Here is a 6000-nt window from a genome sequence, read left to right on the forward strand (position 1 = left end):
CAGAGGCTCAGGGCAGCTTACAGTAAGAAAGAAAACAACCTAGAAAAGCAGGCAGACTACTGAAGGCAAAAAGAGATGGAAAACAAGACCTCCCCAAACGACACGTCCCGGCCATGACTTCCCGCGTGTTGTTGCCAAGCGGCCGTGGCGCGCTAGGTCCTGGCTTTGCCCGGATGGCCTCGTGGGGCTGCTCGTGGCAGGGAGCGCCTACAAAACCCCAGTGCTGCAACCTCCAGAGCCAGGCGGGTAGAGGGCACCTCAAAACCCTAGTCCCCGCTGCCTTGCGGGTGCTCCCTGTTGGAGGAAGGCTCGGGGCATCGCCCTGACGGAGCCGCGGCCTGGCCGAGGCGGGGGGCAGGCCGCAGCGGTTCTTATCTGCTGCTCTTTGGCAGAAGCGACGCCATCGAGGCCCTGAACATCTGGACTGGGCCCGGGTTTGCAGTCTGCCTGCCTGGTCTCAGGTGGCGATGGCAGGTCTAGGGCAGCCTCCGCTTCCCCGTGCCTTGCCTAGGCATGTGTCGAAGGGCTCGGCGTGCAGGTTGCAGGATGCCGTCCAAGTGGGTGCGACGGGCAGCTGCCTCGACCCCCTGCGCACGCCGCGATGCAGAGGAGCGGCGTTCGCCTGCTTGGGACTGGTGGGACTTAGCGTCGCAGGATCGTAGCAAAGCAGGGCTGGGAGGGCCCGCAGGAGGCCGCCTCGTCCAGCCCCCTGCTCGAGGCAGGAGCATCCCTGACGAAACCACCCTAGACAAGCGTCTGTCCGTCCTGCTCTTTGCAAGCCGCCCTCGTGCACACCTACCAAGCACAAGGCTGCAAATATCAAAACCACCCTGACTTGCCCCGGGTCAAGCAGGGGGACGAGGGCTGCCAGCGGCCTGCCACTGCGGGGACAGGAAGGAGTTTGTCGAAATACCCGGGAGCGATCCAGGGGAGACGCTGCCCTTCCCTCTCCACGCTCACGCTGCAGAGGAAGGCAGCCCCTGACAGCTTCACCACGGGGTAAAATTCCCTCCTGATCCCAAATGTGGCAATCAGTCTGACCCTGGGCAAAAGAACGAGCCCCTCGAGCCAGGAACCGCTGAATTTTTTTAAGTCCCAACAGGAGCGTTGGCACAGCCCCGTCGAAATCCCCAGGCTGGCTGCAGCCAGCACCCGGTGCAGCTGAGGGGGTGGAAAAAACACCCAGAACAACAGGAAGACAAAAATATTCTTCCCACCCCGGCGTGGGAGCCAGCAGGACAGACGCCGGGAGAATACCAAACACCCGGGGTGCCGCAAACACGACCCCGTGCCTCGCGCGTCCCAACTGGAGCCAGAACTGCCCTTTCTGCCGTCCCAGCCCCTCCACACGCCTCGCCCAGCTCCTTTCTCCTCCGTTCATACATTTGCACCTGCTCTGGGCTGCAGGGCTCTTCTCCTGGTCCCTGAGTGATGCCGTGTAGCGGCTTCACGGAGCACTCCCAGAGCGTCTCTGACTATCGCTTCTCCAGCCCTGCCTCGAAAATCTCCAGTGCAGATCCTCCAGCCTCCCGAGCAGCCAGGTCCGTGTAACCTCCGGAAGAGAGGGCTGCAGCCTTCTCGCCCGTCGGCGCTGGTGCTGGTGCTCCTAGCTACCGCGGTCCAGGAGTTGCAAACCTGAGCGACAAGGGAAGATTGAACCTCTTCGGGAAAAACCATCCCAGCCCTGCCCCAGGTCGGCCACCTCGGTCTGCGTCCGGCTTCCGCTGATCCACCCGCGTCCGATCCCCAAGTGCAGCCCGGCCCCGGGAAGGACTGAGACGGCAGGCCCCACGTCGGATGAGAAGGAAAGCTAGAGCTGGGCGTCGCTGGCCGGTTGGTGTCACCTCCCTCCGGATCGCCACGCAGGCTCGTCCAACGCCCCCGGCCACGCTGAACAGGACGGATGGCAAACTGGGCCCGGGGCAACCCCGCAAGACGGGTGCCGAGGGGGCGAGGCGCACTCGCCCATGGCCGCCTTCTGGGCCGCCCTGCTGGGAGCGAGCAGATCCGCGTGAGAGCAGTGCACGGACACCCACCGGGTCCTCTAAACGCGCTAGCAGCCCCCGAGGCCGACTGCATCGGGGTTTGCTGGAAGACCTTTCACCCTCTCGGTGAACGGTGTCAGGGCGCGAGCCCGGGCCTCACTCAGGGTTTCGTTCTGGTTTCAAAGGCGTAGAAGCACCGCGATAGTCACACTGCAGCCTTCAGGCCCACGACACCGGTTTTCCTGCCAGAGCTCAAAGAAGCCTGAATGGTGACACCTAAATGAGCTGCTTCTCTTGATTGCCATCCGTTGCCTCCTGCTTGGCTCGGCCCCGTTGTTTTCTCCCTTCAGGCTGTGAACTCGTTAGGTAAGTGCAAAGCAGCCGGGACTGCAACCCTAGTCCCAGGCTTAACACTGGTTTGGAGGGGGGAAAAGGCCAGGGATGCTGCCAGTTCCTCATTATTAGGTGTAGTTTCATCCTGGCCTGTGCTGAGTCCATCCTGGGAGGGCCTGAGTTACCAGGAGCTGGGGACCTCCCTGGAGGAGCTTGGGATCAGACAGGATCTGCTCTAAGAACCGGCGGCGATCGTCCCCAGGGAGGGTCCGTCTCGGGGAGGCAGAGCCGTTTCAGTTAGTACCAGAGATGAAACCAGACGCAGAATTCAGTTATCCCTGTTACGGTCCTTGCCGGCTGCCAAGTCCCTGTGCGGTGCCAAGTTTTCTTGCTCCAGCTCCAGCACGATCAGCGAGACGGGGACGGTCCAGTGGTCTAATCCATTCCTCATTGCAGGTAATGTGCCGTTCGCCTGTAAATCAGAGATCCCCTCCCTCCTCCCATAACCATTTCCTGTGTCTGGGCTGAAAACGGGACTTGGACACAGTTTTGCAGATGATGGCTCCAGCACTGCTGTCAGGCTGCCTAGTCCAATTAAAATGATCTGATTCATTTGCACATTCGAGGGGAATGTTTTTAAGCGTGTTTCTGAATAACCTTGTGCATTTATTTTAAACGGGCTTTACAGGGGCACCCAGGGGTAAGAGACTGTACTATCTGACTCACTTTATGCATACTCCTCTCCAAATCACAGAAAATGAGGGTTGGAAGGGATCTCCGGCAGTCATCTCGGCTCCAAGCAGGGCCAGCCCCAACTACATCATCCCAGCCAGGGCTTTGTCTAACCGGGTCTTAAAAATCTCCAAGGATGGAGATGCCACCACCTCCCTGGTGTCCCAGTGCTTCACCACTCTCCTAGTGAAAGAGTTTTTCCTAATATCTAACCTCAGCTTCCCTTGCTGCAACTTGGATGCTGCAAACATCCCAGACCCTCCTCACTCTTCCCCAAGCAGGCGGCACCTGCAAAGCATCCCAGACACACACATGCCTCCATTTTCATTGGCATCTCCCCCATGTCTTTTAAACCCGGCGCACGCATCCAGCTGGACAGCATATTTCAGAGCTGAGGCTCTTCCTAAGACTGGTAGTTTTTGCTTAAGCTGCGTTTCATGTTGGAATACAAAGGAAGACATTTCAAGGCCGCACATCTGCTCGCAGCCTGTGATAAACTAAGGACTTTGTGCATTTCCCATGTTATACCAAGAACCCTTTTACTAACAATAACTTCCCCTCCAGGCAACCACGAACACACGCCAGGTAGAAGTCAGGGAAAGCGCGATTATCAGAGCCAAGGGGGAAAAAAAAGGAACTGTCTGGTGAAGGGCTTGCAGGGGGCAGGGTCATTACTTTTTGGTCCAAATGGACTCTTCGGCATTCTGACATGTAAAAAGTATCCATTTGGGAAGGGTATTTTTCAAATGTGCCCAGGAGACTTAGGAACATCAGTCCCACTGGTGAAAGTGATCGTGTCATGTGGGAGTCCAAGTCATTTAGCTGCGTCTGACCATTTCCCCCCGATCTACAGCTGGTTAAAAAAAAAAGAGTGTCTTTGAAATTGCCTTTGCATCAGCTTGCCTTTGCAGGGGGGAGAGGGAATTAAATCAGCAGTTTCTCACTGACATGTAGAAACTCAAAGGCTCTACAAAGCGTCTTGAGAAAACAAAGCACAGACTCGGTCTCTGTTTGCTCTACAGAAACAGCCACCACAGCCAAAAAGGTACTTTATATGGTTACTGCTGAAACAACACTCCTGACTGTCACCAGCTCCCGTCACAGAAAGCCCCGTCAGCAGCGCTGGCAGCACGGGAGGGGCTGATGTCAAGGGTGGGCTGCCGGGAAGTCTCAGGCATTCGTCCTCCCCCATCTGAGAAACAAGCATCTTCATCAAGGAAAGACTTTCCTCCTTTTCTGGCTTATCAGCAGATGACTCGACCCTCAATGACGAGCTGTGGTTTTATTTCCTGCCTGCTCCAAAAAAAAAAAAAATAAATAAATAACAGCATCCTTCGGGGGGAAGCGTGACTCACACGGGCGGAGGGTCCCATCCTCCCGCTCTGCACTCGGTCGCCCGTGGTCCTTGCTTGCAGAAAGGTGCACCACATCCCTGAGGACTCCTGTGCGGAGCAAATGTCAGAGGCACATTACAGACCCACAACCCCTTCTGATTTCCTGTAGATGCCAAAATGCCCCTTGTAAATCCCCCGACCCCTCTTAAACCGTGTAGTCACAGAGCAGTGGGGCTCCAGAGGTCACATCTAGTCCAACCCCTGTCTGAGGCAGGATCAGCCAAACCACCCTGTGCAATCCATCATCTTTACTCTGCGTAAGACGACCGTCTGCCCTGACATGACGCTGACCTCGCACGCGAACCTGCCCCAGGGAAAGAAGGGCGACCACGGCAGCCAGCGCCCTGCTGCTAGGAAATGTGGTTGCTATATGATCGAGAGGCAGCCCCCCTCCCAGCCCATACCAGTCTGACCAGAGGCTCAAATCCCTTCCTGACCCCAAATGAGGCATCGGCCTGACACTGAGCGGAGGGGCAAGACCTAGCCAGGACCCTCGGGCTTTGCTTTACAACACTACAGCCTGGCAGGACGCACTCACGCGGGGCGAGTGACCTGATGCGTTCTCCCACCTTGATCCGGGACGGGAGCAGGACACGACGGCGTGCATTCGAGCATCACAGCCACGGAGATTTTAACAACGCCAGAAGGCCAGCCCAGCTTGTGCCGCCCCCCACGAAGGGGCCACCCGGCCACGGCATCGCTGTGTAGGGGAGAAGGCGTCGCAGACGGAGGACACAGATGGGCGGGGGGGACAGAGGTGGCAGCAACACCGGGCCGCCACTTCTGTTCCCCCTGCCCTGTACAGGAGCCTGCAGCCCCTTGAGCAGCAGGGCTCGGACAGGCTCGTGCCCTCTGGGAGGAGATGATGTTTAAGGACCATTTCCAGCGTGCTGCGGCAGGCTCCAGAGCTCCCCCATGGCCAGGGCTGGCGCACGGGCACTTCGGTCACCCTTGCCCCATCCTGGGCCACGGGGCGCATCTGCCCTGGGTTGATGTCCTGTGCCAGGCAGCGCTCTGCTCCCTGCAGGCTGGCTGTGGAGCCGGCAGCCACGTCCCGCCGTGCTGCACCGAGGCTAATCACCTATTCAGCGCGCCGGGGGCGATGCAGCCGAGTGCCGCGCGAATGCAGCCATCTCGCTGCGCGGGGCCTGGGGTGCACGAGGGCGCGGCTGCCTGGCACACAGCACGTGCGGCTCAGACGTGCCCGCAGAGTGGCCCCAAACACCCCGAAGCTGCAGGGTCACGCGCCTGGCTCGAGGCCTCTGCAATCTGGGGCCCTTTTCCCCCTTACCACCATCACCTCCCCTCTCTCAGGGGACCGCAGGGTCACCCCCTGCTCTGGGGTCCGGCCCAAGCACCTTTGGGAGTTCAGGCTGACAGCCCCACAGAAGGAAACCCCTTTGGCTTTGCTGAGGGAAGGCCAGTGTGTAGCACCAGCGCGCGTTACATAACGCGCTGGCAGGCCCCGACCGCTGCTGCTACCACCCTGCGCCTGGCCGCCCCGCTGAGAGCCGGTGGGGCTGCGAGCCGGGGCCAACCTGGGCGCCTGCCCAGAG

This window comes from Crocodylus siamensis, chromosome 2, assembly GCF_052110815.1.
Source record: "Crocodylus siamensis isolate JL-2025a chromosome 2, ASM5211081v1, whole genome shotgun sequence".
NCBI lineage: Eukaryota > Metazoa > Chordata > Crocodylia > Crocodylidae > Crocodylus > Crocodylus siamensis.